This window comes from Camelus ferus, chromosome 24 (genome assembly GCF_009834535.1).
Source record: "Camelus ferus isolate YT-003-E chromosome 24, BCGSAC_Cfer_1.0, whole genome shotgun sequence".
NCBI classification, from domain to species: domain Eukaryota; kingdom Metazoa; phylum Chordata; class Mammalia; order Artiodactyla; family Camelidae; genus Camelus; species Camelus ferus.
The window spans coordinates 20,080,017-20,097,160 of NC_045719.1; positions in this window are offsets into that span (position 1 = coordinate 20,080,017).

Genomic DNA, 17,144 nt, shown 5'->3' on the forward strand with positions numbered 1-17,144 from the left:
TTTGAATCCAAGTTTTCAATCATGCTATCTAGTACTTGTTTTCAAAGAAGGTAGAAGCTTGAAAAATAGAGCCACTTCCCTGTCTATGCATTTTTAGAAAAATGAGATTACAGAGTGGAGTCCTATGTCAACTGTTTATCAATAAAATATTTCTTTTTATCCCATTCATAAGAGTTCCTAATCATTGTTGAACCTGTTAGCTTAATGATCACATCTTCAAATTGAAATGGTTTTATTATCAAATTAAAAAACAGAAACACCTATTTGTGAATTGGACAATCATAATGGCTCTATGTGGTAATGAAGTTATTGCATTAATATAAGATAATTAATGCAAAAGCAAATGACCCAGGGCTGCAAGTCTGAGTTTAATAAAGCAGTGGAATAAACCCATCCAGTCTGGTCATGTTTGAATTTTCTCCCATTGACAGATTGGAATGTACATCCACCAACTGGCTTCTGGTAGGTACCCAATTCTGCACCTCTTACCTGATGCTCTACAGGTAAATTTTCCCTGCTTCTATTTTTACCAACTTTATCTTCCTTATGAGGGTGTTGGCTTACATTCCTGTGAATTAAATTGTGCCGGTTTTTCTTCCAGCTCATATGGTGACCTATAGAAAGAAAATAGTTAAGTTATTTACCTGACCTTTTAAATTCATTTTGCAGGAAATGAAATCATGTGCTTTTCTTGTAAGAGATGCTAACGCCACCCGGCAGTGTATAGGGTTAATTGTTATTTTAATGAAGGTGACATGCTGCATTGGGTAAGAATCTGATTTTAAAAGCTACAAGCGATAAGGGTCACATATTAGTGGAGTGGCAAGTTTTTATGGCATTTTGCAAGGTCCATTGTAGGCTCACGATCATGTTATTCTTTGCCTAGTGCAAGCCATACACTTTGACAGCATACTAGAATTTTTTATGGGAAAACATTGTGTCTTAAAATCTTTCCAAGTAACCCAGTGTTCGGCCATGGGATTACGTGATTGGAACAACCTTCGATGTGGACAGGGTATCAAAGATTAACAGTTCAATGAATACAGTTATAATCCAATGGTAGAAATTCAAATCAGATTCCATTAACTCTCTACAGGGATAATACCATTGGGTAGTCACCATTTTCCCTGTGCTCCCAATTCCAAATAGCATTGAGTGCTGTAATGCCACAGTACACAGGATTATGTTGCAGGTCGTGATTACAGCCACAGTACACAGGATTATGTCGCAGGTCGTAATACTTAAGTAGGTAATCAAGGAAGGCTTCCCTGAAGAGAGAGCCTTTGAACTAAAACTTCCATGGTACTGAGAAGCCAGAAAGGTTAACCTCGGGCAGAAGGAATAGCAAGTGAAAGGCACAAGAATGGAATTAAAGTGTTTCACTTGAAAAAAAAAAACAAACGAATCTCAAGAGAGTTGAATATAACAGAGAAGGCAGAGGGCGGCTCACCAAGAGACCTGGGAAGCCACCAGCACGTAGAGATGGAGTCAGACTTCATTCTAAAGGGAACAGGAAGTTATTGGTGAGGTTCAGGCATGAATACGTTAACAGCTGCTATGGAGAAAAGGTGGTATTGACAAGAACAGAAGCAAGGGGACCATTGGGAAGGGTCTGGATGCTGTCCAGCTGAGAGGTGATGGTAACTGAATTGAGCATCAGCAGAGGTAAACCAATCTGGAGAAAAGACAGTGACTGCATTGCCCAAACCAATGCACCCCTTGCAAAATGAAATTCAGTGTCTTTTCCTTGGGTTTATGTATTTAAAGAAAAAAAATTTCTTGTTAGTCTTTCATCTCCTTTGACTTCTCAGAAAAACTTCTTGGAGATAAGAAGATGTGATGAAGAATCAACATATTTCCCTCCATCTTCCAACAAAATACAAATAGAATCACTCCAGGAAGATAGATGCTGTGTTTCATTCCAAGAACGAGTTTGGGTTGCGAATCTGTCTCCACAGGAACTGTCGTTTTAAATGTCTCACTTCCAAAAATTTTAAATTAACAATTGGTGGGTTTAATGGTCACTGGAAGTCATACTTGAAGATCTTTAGGGAGATGAATTTTACAGAAACACACCTAGGAATTGACATGCATTCTGGAGGATCTGATAGAATATACAAATAAGAGGTAGTTTAGTTGCTGCGAATAGGATGAAAAAGGAGCCTTGAGTGAGGGCACGGTCCCTCATTTGCTGCAGGGCAGGGGTTTAGAAGAGTCACCTGGCTTTGCTCAGTAACCAAAAGAGATTTAGATTTTGAAATCAAACTGAAATATACCACAACCATGAGAAAAGACTGATCAGGGCTCAGACAATTGGTGCAGAATTCCTGGCTGCTTATTAGGTAAGGATAATTTAATCTGCTTTTAGGCAATAAAGGAGAAATCTCTGCTTTTGTGATTTGCCAATCTTTCTTCTGCACACAGTCGCTCTGGCCATTGTCTGGTTACAGGACTCTGAAGCATGTGTGAAAAATTAGCCCATTGCTGGTCCTTTCCGGTGACATTATCTTCTCCACAGCCTCTAAGAAAGCCCTGTGGATGCTGGAGATAGGACGCTACTGGGCCAAGGATCTTGTTTCTTTTCATTCTTTTCTTTTATGTATGATTAAAGATAAGTTTCCTTTTTCCTTTAAGAGAAAAAACCCAGAGAATTTCTAATATGTACATCAAACTTTTTATTTCCCTTTTTCCCCATATTTTCCCTGAATCCTTACCATCTTATGTTACACTTCACCTACCAATAGCACCAATATCATTTTCAAATCATGGGTTACCAGACCCTTCTATGTGCTTACAGATATGAAATGAGAGACTGCATAAATGACCCCTGGAATTTCCTTTCTCAAGGACTAATCACAACATTTAAGGGAAAGAATAATTCCTAGGCGTCCCCACTTGTCTTTTGTCTCTTACCTAAAATTCGGAGAAAGAGAAAACCTCCTTGAGGGCAAAAGTCAGAAGCGAGTGTGTCCAGGAGGCACACCGATGCTGCCTGCAAGAAGTTTCTCTCATAAGTAGCCTGGCTGGACCAGCACCTGGGGCTTTCCTCTGGTCGCCATCGTCACTCAACATACACCCAAATTCTCTACCGATGTTTCTTCAAAAGTTGAGTCAGGAGTTGTCAGTAGGAGCAAGTGATGTGGTCAAATACATGGTCTCCACCTCATTAGTAGGATATGTGACAATACTATTGTCACCCACGTGGTTAGGGAGTCCAAGGGCTGAGCGGTCATATGCAAGCTTAAGCTGAAAAGTAAAGGAATAGCACGGACTAGATAAAATCGCTCGGCTGCTGGGTACTGGAGAGAATACTTATTTCTCCCAAGAATGGGGACTGGCCGCCTGCTTAGAGTGGGAATGCATGGCCTCGGTCTCTTTGGATGCTGGTGTCCTCAGTCTCATAGAGACATTTTCTCCCTTCTGAAGATCATTCTTCACAGGGAAGGCATGGCACAAGCTACTTTATATGATCTTTGGAAGTGCCTGAGTCTGAAGCAGAGCAGGTCTGGTGACTTCTGGGATGAGCCCTGCTTAGAGGCTCAAGGCACATGTCAGAGCCAACTGGTCATGAGCTAACGAGGATATGCCCTCACACCCACGCATGCATGCGTGCACACACACATACACATGCACGTGTATATGCAGGAGCTTACGCAGATACACATCCAGACAGCCATGCAAAAGGCTTTCAGCATCTGGAGCCCTTACAGAGAGCTGGATGTGTGAGGTAAGGGCACGCAGAGGACATACAAATAAAGGAGCATCATTAATTCCAACACAGTGAAGGCGACTTCCCAGAATTTGATGGGATGATTGCGATCATATCCAAACTGAGATCTGGAAAAGCTTCGTAAGCAGTTTATCTTTCCTGTGGGAATTTGCCTGGAGTGTGCGTTTATAATGCATACTTCTAGCCTCCAAAGGGACAGTGACATCTCTGTGTGTATTTCTGGTTCCTCATCGTCAGTGTGGCAGTCTTTGTCTCTGTTCATAGGTCTTCAAGTGCCTGTTTGTAGGAATAAAGCCCTGTTCAGGGTGTAAGGGGGGGGGGCTGGGATGGAGGAAGATGTTCCTGACCTCAGGGTTTGGTTATATTGCCCTTGTTTTCCGGGAGGAACTGTGCGCTCCCTCAGCAGAGCGCTGACCTCAGGTCATGGCGATGTGTGTGTCTCCCCCTGGTCTGGAGACTCCTGGAAAGCAGGCGATTTCTCACCTTGCTACCTACTAGGGCCTCGCACAGTACCTGGTAGGTCATTGGGTAGCAATAATTTCCACTATTCAATGCTTTCATTCAGTCTGAATCCTCATTCTTAGAGGCGGGTACATTTATTCACCAAAATTATTAGCACACGCCATTTATGCTTGGTGGTTCCAAGGGAAAAGAAAAAGAAAAACAAAACAAAACAAACACCGTGGCTTGAAAGGCTTATTTACAAAGACTGTGTTGTTTGTGTGTGTGTGTGTGTGTGTGTCCGCACACGCATGCGTGGGAGACTAGGTTTAGATGGGGCTGAACTAATTGTGAAGATTTTATGCATTTTTCAGTGTAATACAATTTATACAACAATTTAATCTATGTTCATTTGAATAATATGGTGTGTTTTCTAGACTTTGATTTTGATCATCACCCCTCAGAAGAAAGGTTCTTATAACATTTTGGTTTCTAATAACACAATTTCATTATCTCACCATGGGGTGGAAGTCGGGCAGAAGATATTTAAAACTGACTCGGACCCTTTTAAAAGAAAGCTACATGGTTACGGAAGCTGTTTGTTTGTGTTTTCCCATTTTGTGCATCTTGCTTGGCGCCGGTCCCTGTGGGCAGCCAGAATGAAAGGTCAGGTTACTGTCAACTGTGAGAAAGGCTGTTTCAGAAATGTTTCCAGCTGAGATCTCCCAGGAGGTGTCACACCTTGACATGTGGAATAAGGTTTTAGGGAGATGCCTTTAAAATTCATACATCAATTGTATTCCATGTGATTATATGCAGGTGGGTGTTTTCTTTGTAGGAGCCCATGGAAGTAGGCATATGTTATGCGTATGAGAGCATATGACTGTGTGGATGCTGGCTACGTGTATGTGTTCTGTATGTTCATGTGTGTTGCATGCAGGGTCCATTCTGATCTAAGTGCGTTGCATCGTAAGTGTGTGTCATTTGTGTGTGCATTGTGTGTATATGTTTAGTTGTACCCTTGTATATGTAGGGGAGTGTATAGGCGCTGCGTGGGCACCTGTGTGTGACAGTTCTGCCTTTTTTTCCCCACACATACTCATGAAGTGAAAGAATGTGTCATTATCCGTGGAGAATACAGCCTCAAATTAAATAGATTAAAAACAACCTTTTCTAGGCTGTCAGAGAAAATGTTGAAGGGTTTTCAAAAAGGGAAGGAAATCCCTCGGGCAACCATATGTATATTTGCATTGCTTGTTTCAGAATAAAGACAACAACAGAAAAAACCAAACACATCCCCGCCACGCGCTCCTGGCACAGTCATATTTTGAAAAGTGCTGGTTCGTAGCACCTCCGTGGTGTGCCTGCCTGTGACATTTTAAGATCACAAATTGTGGCTCGGAAACACTCCCTCTTTCCACATTTACACTTAAAAAACCCTTTTTCTTCTTAATGGTTAATTAGGTCATGAATCAAAAGAAGCTCTTAAGAGGAAAATGAAATGTTGACATTTTGCAATTATTGGCTACTGTGAATAATACATAAACATGCTACTTATGGAGAAAGTGGCTTTCAACCTCTTTTTTTCTGCCACGAAAGCTCCCGCTGACAGCAGAGTCCCAGTCATAGATGGCCACACTCCCCCCTTCCCTGCTTGCATGCACTTGGGGTCACTTATGTGTCATTATACCGTGCTTTTCCCAAATGCAGAATCACAGGCTAAATGTGTGTGTGTGTGTGTGTGTGTGTGTGTGTGTGTGTGGAGTATGTTGTTCTTGTCTATTTCCAGTTCCATCATTAATGTTAACACACTGACACACCATGAACTAATTTTAGTAGAAACTCCTTTAGAAATCATTTTAATCAGAAATAGAGAGTATTCTGATCATTTTAATAATTCAGCCCTGCGGCGAGCACTTTCTGGGTTCTTCAGCTCCAGGATTACTACAAGCACCAGGAACAGGAAGATGGTGGGGACCTGGTGTCTGTCCTTACAGGGCTGAGGGGGAGGGGACACACAGCACCCGGCCACATTCAGGGACGGTCTTAGAAGCACATATAAAATGTTTGGCTTCTCATTTTGTTCTTCCTGCTCTTCAAATGATCTTTTCTTTCATCGCACCTCAACCATCTACTCCATTGTCAAAACCACCACCAGTAACTTCACCCCCACCAAGTTCTCAGCTGTAAGCATTCCTCTCTCTAAATCCAAACTTCCTTTATTTCAGCTTTCTAGTCCCCAAGATTATCACCAGCATGTTGTAAAGCCAGAGTCCCACCCTTCTCACCGTCTCCACCGCTACCCAGCAGGACCCATCCACCATCAACTTCCTCCTAGATAACCATGCGGTCTCCTCTCTGGCTCCGTAGCTTCCAGGTTTGTTTTCTTGTTGTTTCATGGTCTTTAAAAAAAATGTCAATTAGGTCAGGTCAGTTACCTCCACAAAAGGTTGCGGGAGGAGAGAAAAATCAATTCTTCAAGTCTATTCACTCTTGCTTTCTCTGTGTTTTCACGTTGGTCTAGGTCAATATCAGCAGAAGAGACGGGCAGAGATCTCTGCCTCTTAGGGTTGTATTAGTTCCCTCGGGCTGTTGTCAACAAATTACCACAGGCTGACTGGCTTCACCCAGCAGAACTTCATTCTGTCACAATGCTGCAGGTCAGAAGTCTGAAATCAAGGCGCCGGCAGGGCATGCGCTCTCTGAAGGCTTTTAGGAAAGGATCCATTTTTGCCTTTTCTTCCCTCCCCTCCACGGGAGCTGGAAATCCCGGATGTTCCTCGGCTTGTAGCTGCGTAACTCCAGTCTCCGCCTCTGTCGTCACCTGGTTTCTTCCTCGTGTGTCTGTGCATCTGAGTGTCCTTTCTTCTTCTTATAAGGTAGTAGTTATTCGATTGAGGGGCCCACCCTCACCCTGTGTGGCCTCTTCTCAACTCAACTAATTACGGCTGCAAAAGCTACATCCAAATAAGATCATATTGTAAACTTCCAAGTGATGTGAATTTTTATGGGGACGCTATTCAACCCGCTACAATAATGATGGAGCCCTGAGGAAGACAAATGCATTCGCAAACAGCTCATTCAAACTCTCATCTTCGAAAGGGGTGTTGTACTTGCCTGCCTTCTTTGTGGAGTGGTTATGAACATTCAGATGAAACACTGGTGGAGAGGATGGTTGCACATGACAAGGGTCTACACGCATACATCAAATGATTTTATTGCATAGAAACTGCGTTGAGATATATAATTTTTGGAATATATTATTATATATGTAAATACAAAACGAAATGAAATATTCCTGCATGTAAAATTCTGAGTGCAATTGATTATCCTAAATGCACATTCAGTTTCTAGTGTATTTTCAAATATATATTGATTAATTACCAGTGTTTGATAAAATTGGAAGTGTTTTGAAGATTAACTCTTTACTGCCACGTCTTAAAGATTGGGTGACTAAGCATGGAAAAATCAAGTTACATGTCCAAGTTTGTCCAGCCCACTGCTTGCAGAATGAGAACCCACTTTTTCTTAACTTCCAAGGGAAACGGACTGCTCACAGAAGGAGTCAGATGATCTGATTGACTCATGACCCTCAGTCTCACCCCCTTGCAGACATTCTGCTGGGAACGACATCTTCGATATAGGAGGCAGCAGGGAGATGCTGGAATTTAAAAGGCTGATTTGAATTCAGTTGATATATTGACCAATCACAATACTGCTCTTGTCTCTTCATCCCTCTCAGATTTGGTTTTCTCAGCTGTAAAGTGGGAGCAATATTTATTCATAGAATTAATCTAAATAGTATTTGTTTAAAATGAATGAATCACATTCATTAACCATACATACATAAAAGAGATTAACTATACATACACACATGTATATACTTTTTGAAATACATGCACACATACACATACTTGAGATAGTGTAGCAAAATCACACTCAACAAAGGAGAGATGATGATGATGTTATGACCAAAATAAAACAGAGAAATGATCACGTTTTAGGGAAGCAAATAGCCTTTTTTTTTTCTCAAGGGACTGATAAAATGCACCATCATTTGACCCTTCTAGGTCTTTTGCTTATGTTATTTTATAAAAATTTCTCAACAATGCTAGATAAGAAAGATCACAGTTTTACAGATGAGAAAAATTAAGGATCAAAACATTTAAGTAAGTTGCCCAAAGCCACTAACGTAATTATGTGCTAAAGATGGCTTTCAAATAGAGGTCTGTCTAAGGGCAAAGGGTAGAAGCTGTGCTGGAGCTGATACACACAGGCTGTGAAATATTTAGGGATGCAGAAGCTGGAATCAGAGTATTAGCCAGAGCAGTTATTTACAAAGCTCTGCTGACACCCAGGCACTGACGGACGAGCCAGTCAACACGTGCTTCTGCACCTGGACATTTCCGGACACCTTCCAAGTTCAGATTCTGCCTCTGCCTCTCGGGATGACGGCTTGATTAATGAGCTTCCATCCACAAAGCCTTCTGATGAGCAATGTGCACCATGGCTGTAAGTGGTAAGTCATATCATTGTTTGGATTGGCATGGAGACATGCCGGCCAAATCTCTCCCCCCGTGGCTAGGGAAATAGAGGGAAGATTCCATCAAACCTGTGGATCCGTCCTCAGCAAGACTGTAGGCTTCTCCTAGGGGGCCACTTTGAGTAGAAGTCAGTTGGATTCCTGGCTAGATGTCATGTGTTCCAGTTTTCTCTGTTTATTAAGCATTTGCAAGATTATATCTTAACCTAATCCTTCCTGAGACTGGAATTCATTCGAGTTTAGCTCACAGATGAATGAAACACAGAAGCTTTTTTTTTTTTTTTTTAAAGTGCCAGTGCATTGGTTTTCTCGGAATATTTTTGATTTGAAGCAGAATCTAGGTAGGAAGAATAAATTCAGAATATCTTTGAGACATATAGAGAAAACGATATAAAAATTTAGATCTAACTGCCTGTGTTTAAGCCTCAGTGAAGAATTTACAAAGGAATGTTGTATATTTGCTAGACTTTGAACATCACAAGGTTTATAGCTAAGGGGACACCTAGTTCTCATTCATCTGCCTATCTGTCTCAAATCTCTGAGAGTATCCACACACCTGTAGGAAAATGAATTCCTTCTGTTTTTTTTTTATGTTTTAGCCAATGTTTGTTATTTTTTGTAGGGAGTTCAACAACTCTTTTGATTTTGTTTTTTTGAAATAAACTTTCCTTTTAAAGTACAGTGAACACAGTTCAAATGAAAGGTGGTTTATTGGTCCCATACAGGTTTATATTTCTGTAAGTTAATATTTTTAATGATTTGGGAATATTTCAACAACCCTCAGATGGTGCATGACATAGTTTCCAAAGAAAGTCAAAAGTATTTTGCAAAGTATAGGATGCTAGCTTGCAAGGCCAGTTGTGAAGTTTGCCTATTCATTCAACAAATGCTTATGGAGAAATGATCACACATGAGAAGTAGTGGTAAACCTAGTATGGTCTGCAAGAAGTTAACGTCTAAGTTCAGCCTTGACTATGCGATTGTCTTTAGGGACACATGATGACATGAAGCCATGTTCTTATTTTGTTGTCTTAGACTCTGATCCTTGCTCTTCAATTCTAACGTTCTGTACATCCCACTGCTTTTCTGGGGTGATTTGGGAAGTAACTCAAGCAACACCAATCACTGCTTGCTTTCACAAGCCTGCGTTCTCTCTCTCTTTTCTCTTTCTCTCCATTTCTCTCTGTTGCCCCTTGAAATGATCACCTTGCCCCTCCTACTTCCCCTCCTGGTTGAGAGCACGGCAAAGCCTCCTTCACCTGAGTCAGAAGCGACCTCACCCCAGTTTCCTGCCTCGACAGCACCTCTGATGTCCCGTCAGTCAGGAAGTCCTCCCACTTGTGCTTTCTCCGTTATCTCCCAGTACCACTAACTTCCCTCCCTTTTCGGCCACCACTGTTTTGTTCAGACCATCCTCATGTCTTTTTCTGATGACGAATTATTCCCTCCAGCTGGGACTCTTTGCTCCCAGGCGTGCCTGCTTCTAAATCAGCTCCTACACCTTGGTGAGGAAAGAATTTCTCAGCAGTTACGTATTTCTGAAGCTCGTGATAGACCATAGACTTCAGCACAACTTTCATGTTTGCTATGATGTAGGCAGCTCTCCATTGTCGAGTCCTGCCTGACTGACACCCACCCTCCGCCTTGCACGTTGCACTCTGGCCTTTGCTGAAGTGCCTTTTGTTTTTCAGGGCCTGTCTCTTTCCTTTGGTCCTTGCCCAGGACGGTTCCAGTGCTGGGATGAGCAGCAGTCCTGCAGAACTTTGGCCCTGGTCCTCTTTCCTGGGAGTCCTCCTCCAGCTGTCCTCCCTGCTTGGAGTCTGTGCCCCCTCCACTGAGTTCCTTCAGAGTTCCCTCTGTCTTTCTATCAGATCATTAACTATGATGCACTACGATTGTCTATTTGTACTCCTGTTTTCTTAAAAAACGTTCAGCTCTATAACGGAAGCAATTCGGCTTTTTTATTTTTTAACATGAATAGAGGGGCCTGTGAGGAATTGCTCTGAGGCCCCACGGAACCTCTCACAGAGCTTGGTGTGAAGGATGCTTAGACCGAAGTCCCCAAATCGGAGGGACCCCAGTGGTGCACTCTCTGATAACATGAACTCTGACTTTAAAAGAGAAACGTTAGAAACATTCAAAACTAAATTTCACCGGATCATATTGTATTTTAATTTTGCACGCATGGGTATTTAATTATTCCCAAATACACTGTGAGTGGCTCCTCCCAGAGTTAGAGTCCTATCATGCTAAGACAGTTGACAGTCATTAAATGTATTAAATGAGTGGCCACTCAGTGTGAAATGCAAAAAAAAAAAAAAAATCCTATTAATTTTTATCTCATTTTTTTTCTGTTGAGTTAGGTTGGTTTTTGGCTCTGACCAGAAGAAAAAAGAAAAAAAAAATTTGCTAGCAATTTGTGCCAACTTAACTTATAATGTTAAATTCATAGACCAATTTAGGATAAGATAAACACTGAGTTAAGGCAAGCTACAGTTTGAAATGAAGTCAAGAACTGATAGGCAGGGGGGAATAGCTCAGTGGTAGAGCACATGCTTAGCATGCATGAGGTCCTGGGTTCAATCCCCAGTACTTCCATTAAAAAAAAAAATAGATAAATAGACTTAATTACTTCCCCCGTCCCCTCCCCCTCCCCAAAACACTGATGCTACCTCAATAATTTAAATAATTTTGGATACACTGTCTAGCTGCAAAGATCACTCATCCTTACCTCTCTGGGGAAAGAACATTGCCATAGGACTTCCAAGGATATGAATAAAAGTGAGCAGGCCTGTGTTCACCAGAGAAATCTAGGACTCTGGTCTTTTCTAGAGAAAGGGGTAAAAAGATAGTAACAGGAAGTGTTGCGTTTAAGTCTCAAATAATAAAAAGACAAATTTCACAGGCTTATTATGACAAACGAAAGAGGTAGTGTGTATGAAGACACACTTATAAGTGTTAAGATACTCTGCATGCATTAAAATTGTAGTCTATAATATGATAAAATGCCAGTCTAAAACCACCTCAAGTAACGTAGTTCTTGGAGTTGCTTTTTTTTTCCCTCAATACATAAGACACATTCATATTCCTTGTTTACTTAAGGGCAGAACTACCAGCTGTCAATTACTGGAGAATATGCTGGACCACAATTTAGGGATTTTAAATCCTGCTGTAACCAATGGCAGACAACTAGGTGACTCTGGGCCTGTCACCTGTCACTCAGTGTGCATCAGAGCACTCACCACCACGACAGCTGCGCTAGCGTGTTAGTAAAAACAAACAAAGAAACAAACAGCAGAAGCAAACAAACAAGCTTGGGAAATGTATCACTCTTAATGACTTTTGCTAACAAAGTATTAATTCCAGAGAATAGCTAAACAGAGCAGGATGAAGACATTTCCCCTTAGTTGGAAAGTTTTCAAAGAAAAAGGGACACTTGGAACTCCACAAATACCAGTTAATTAGACAAAACAAAACAAAAAGTTTTCATTTGATGTCAAAAGCTGGTGAACACCAAAACTCACAAAGACCACGCCCCCTGAAAAAAAATAGCTACTAAATAAAATTCATGCACTGAATGGCCCAGAAGTACAAGGTGCCGGGGGTGATATAAAGAGCTCTGAGATCACATCCCCTTCCGGCAGGCTGCCAATGTAGGTGAGAAGGAAGAGATACATGTAGATATTCTGAATCAGACAGGATGGCCGTGACCTCTTGCATTCTTAGTTGACTGGAATCTGCAAGCTGCCAGATCGTTGACCAAGATAGGGGAGATGTACAACAGACAGGTCTTGATTATCCCGGAGTCGCCTCGCTCTTCCACCTCTGTGTGTGTGTTCCCCCGAACAGAGCTCACCCAGCCACCCAACAGCCCCCAAGGGAGCCTCAATCCATGTCAGTGTGGGCTGCATGTACCTGATTTTGATACACTCTCAGGACTCCTGCTTTGGGGCCAGAGGTGGGGTTGAGGGAGGAAGGAAGAGCTAGAGGGAAGAAGAGAAATGGGTCCTGGTTATCCACGTGTGGCCCTTTTCCTTGACGTTACCTTGTATCCTGGACCACAGCCTTGTTCTGCCAGATGTGTTTCATTTTCTGCATGACTTCATCTGGATGGGCATTTCAAGCTGTGGTTTCCAAGTTTGATCTCCAGTTGTAGATCCTGTTATCGCTGAAAAAGGAAGCTTTAAAGTTCAAAGTGACTTCGAATGAGCAATGTCTTAAAAGTTGGTATCTTTCTGATCCTCTCTACTGTTGGCCACTTCAAAGAATGTCAAATCATTGTACATTGTATAGCAAATACCTCCAGTGGTCATTCTCTAAAAATGCGCTCAGGAGATCTGTCTTCCAGCTCAGAGGTTTGATGGTGCAACCTCTTGTTGTCAATGTGAAAAACTCATCCTGTGAGGAGAACTTCAGCCTCACACATCTCTCCCTCCCGGCTCCTGGCTCATTGTTCTCGTCCTCAAACCGTGACTGAGGGCATCTGATTGTTTCCAGATTGCTTGAGGAAACAATTGGACCCTTCCATCAACACATAGTGTATCCCTGCCACCCCCAGACACCAAAATGCCCCAAAAATGTTTTTGTATGCCCTCCCTATTCAGTCCTAGGCATATCTTTAAAGCAAATGAAACAATTAAATCTTCTTTAACAAAGCATAAATATTAACCAGCTCTTACTCTTCCAGAATTCTAACCATCAGCCATTCTTGAGGGAGCAGTTTCTTTGGATCTGAGTTAAATATATAAGTGCTGAATTCCCAGATAAATATTTTTTGTATAATCTGGTGAACAATGATCTTCTACCTTTTTAGGACACTAAAAACACACAGAAGAGAGTTTGAAAACACATGAAAAAATTAAAATATTTGATTATAAGATTTAAAAAACTCCTTTTTTTCAATAACATGCATTGTATTGTGTATTTAAATACAGTGTGCTGCATTGGATATAATTTATAGTGAACTTCAACATTCAGCATTATGTGATGATTTGCATGTAAATTTAAGTTTCTTAATTGGAAACAATGCTGACATTAGAAGCTGATATAAGCAAAAATAACCAAACTAAAAAGAAGAAATAGAAATATGCCTACAGTAGATGTGCAGAGAAACTGCATTACTGTATACCTAACATATTTTAAGCATGTGATCACTCACACACTGACTAGGCTGAAATCGGTCATTGAAATATTTAATGATAAAACTATATATATTTTTAATGCAGTTAAATACTATTCCTTAAGTGAAGGGAAGGTAGGTACCTCTTGAAAAGAGAATCCTTTCAAGTATTTAGAAACTTATTAGTAATTTTATTTTTGAATGTTGGCACAAGTAAAGCTCTAGTTATAAATATTTCTTTTCTCCCCTTATATTAGGTTCTTTAAGGACCTTTTGGCAAACACAAAACAAATGGATTCATGGAAAATGTGAGTACAATGCTCTATGACACATATGTAGGAATTATCAGGGAAAAAAAAATCTTTAAAGTAGCTTTTATCACCATGCTCCAGCAAGTAAAGATAGACATGCTTTAAATAAACAGAAAGAGTCTCGGCAAAGAAATAGATGATACAAAAAAGAGCAAAACTGAAATTCTAAAACTGAAAAATACAGCAAAGAAAACTCCCTACATGAGGTCAATAACATAATGGGAATGACAGAAGAAAGAGTTAACTAACTTGAAGATACATCTATAAAAAGGATCTAATCTAAAAACATACAGAGAAATTGAAAAAAAGTAAACAGAGCCTGGTGACCGGTTGGGTGATACCCAAAACCCTAACATTCATGTCGCTGAAGTCCCAGCAGGGACATGAACGAGTCTGAAGAATAAAACACATTTTAAAAAATAATGGCTAAATTAATTTCCCAAATTTGATGAGAGACATACACAGATTCAAAATCCTCATCAGTTTTTTTTTATGGAAGGTTGCTTTTTTTATTTTATTTTTTAATGTGAGAGAGAAGACATTATACACATGGAGAGAGTCAAGTGGATTGCTTCGACCATAATAAACAGTGTATGTTTCACTTTATGGGCAACTGCCAGACAGTTTTCCAGAACGGTTGTAATATTTAAATCTCATCAGGATTTAAATATGAGAGTGTTAGTCTTCTCATTCTAGCCAGCACTAGTGTCATTGCCAGGTTTTGGTGTTTCTGTTTTTGTTTTTGTTTTGCTTTGGTTTATAGCAAAAAAGAAGCTTATAGTGATTTAGAAATCGGAACTACCTTTCACTTTATTATTGGGAAAATGGCGATGATACAGTATCTACCTTATAGGGATATTAAGAGTTAAAATGGCAGGAAAAAGTGCCTTGGATGCTGTAAGCTTTCAATAAATAGAAACTATTTTTGTGGAAAGGAAGAGGCACAGGGACACTGGAGGAATTCACAATTTTTACTATTTAATTTTGCCTAGGGCCGGGGCAGTGGGTCTAAACTAACCCAACTATAAGGAGAGCTCTCTAGCTTATGGCCTCAGGTAATGATTGTCAGACCTACTCCCTGGTCTCTTTAGTGGGCTGGTGGCTATTTGCAAAGCTGGTTAAGTATTATGGGATCCTAAAAATTTTTTAAAACAATCAAAAAAAATTGTCTCTTCCTGTCTTATAATCCTTCAAGTTGTGAAATCCTCCACAGTCTTACCCTGAAAGGGATTACCATGGCGTGGTACACACCAGAGCAATTAACTGATTACTGATCTTCAGAAAATGTAGTCTTTGGCGCGGTAACAGCCACCTCCTCCCGGCAAAACACAGTCTTGTTTATCATTATTGGTTTGGACTCTTCTGAGAGCCTTTGACGTATATGACAAGGCTCATCTCCAAGCCAATTTGAATTAATTTCTTCCATAAGATTACATGAAACCCTGGCGAACGCTTTCCAACAGTCACAATCCCTTACATTTTCTTCTGTTTCTTCGCTTCTTTCCCATTGACATTACCTAGAATTAAGTATCCATATTGACCAGAAAACAGCTCCTTTATTTTGTACAGTTATGGATGGTTTATCTCCTGCAACATTATCAGGTAGAATAACAGAGTCAGAGTTTTAAAGCTGGAATGATAGAGCAAATTATGGTTTTAGTCATGGATTGGAAATCATATCATTTCTTAAGCTTATTTTCTAGGAAAGATCACATGTACTTACTTCCACCTTTTAGCCAATACACCTATTTAATTCACTTTACCTCCTTCTCCCAAATGCAACCTTTTAGCAACAGTACCTAAATGGTCTACTTCAGTGTCTCCTTATGCAATTATACAAGTTCTCTGGACCACCTCCTAACTTTTGAAAGAAGTTAAACTTCTTTTATCCACCCCGATTTAGAGTAGCTTGTCCAGCTCTGGTCTTCTGTCAACATCACACAACTGGTCCAAATTTTCACATATACACCTCTCCACTCTTTTGTGAGATAATATCTTTAAGGTAGGTAGCAGGATGATGTAAAATGGCCCTTTTATGGGGAGAACATTTATTTTGTGATTGATTCCTTGTTCTGCCCTGCTCTGAGAGTATAGACAACCTACGTAATCTCTCAGAGCCTTCATTTACCCACTTAAAAAATAAGAAGGAGCTACAGATTGTTAAGCGTCCTGACAACGGTAGATGTGCATAGTCATGTGTGTTTTTTCATGCTATCTTAATATCCTCTCAAGCAAGAATTTACCACCCTTGCCATTGGCAGACTCAATGTTGAACATACTGTACCCAAATGCTCTTAGATGAGGCATGCCTCTTGAGTTTTTCTCCATCCCTATCACTCACCACTGTATACATGCAACCACCAAATAATTATGGTACAGGATAATGTGGAGTGTGAGAGGACGGCCGTATCCCAGGTGCCAGGCGAGTCCCTGAGATGCGCCCCATCAAGTGAGGGTCCTTGGCTTTGTGCAGGAAAGAATTCAAGAGTGAGCCACTGTCGAGTAAAGGCAGATTTATTCAGAGAGAGGCACACTCCATAGACAGAGTCTAGGCCATCCCAGAAGGTCAGAGGGGCCATGAGGAGTGGGAAGGGGGGGTGGTTAAAGTAAACGTAGATTTATACACTCCATAGACAGAGTGCCGGCCATCTCGGAAGGTGAGGGAGCAAGAAGTCATGAGGTGCGGTGTTCCTAGCGTTTATGGGCTTGGTTATTTCATGTGCTAAACAGTGGGAGGATTATTTTACTGCTTTGGGGAAGGGGTGTGGGTTCCCAGGAATCGGGTAACCACTCTCTTTCTGACCTCTTATGGTCAGCCTCAGAACTGTCATGGCGCCTATAGGAGGGCCATTTACCATGCCAATATATTGCAATGAGTGTGTAATGAAGCTCAAGGTCTACTGGAAGCCAAATCTCCCGCCATCTGGGGCCTCAAGGTCCACTGGGAATTGAATTTTCTGCCATCTTGGTGCTAACTGCTGTGTCATTCCTTTCATGGCT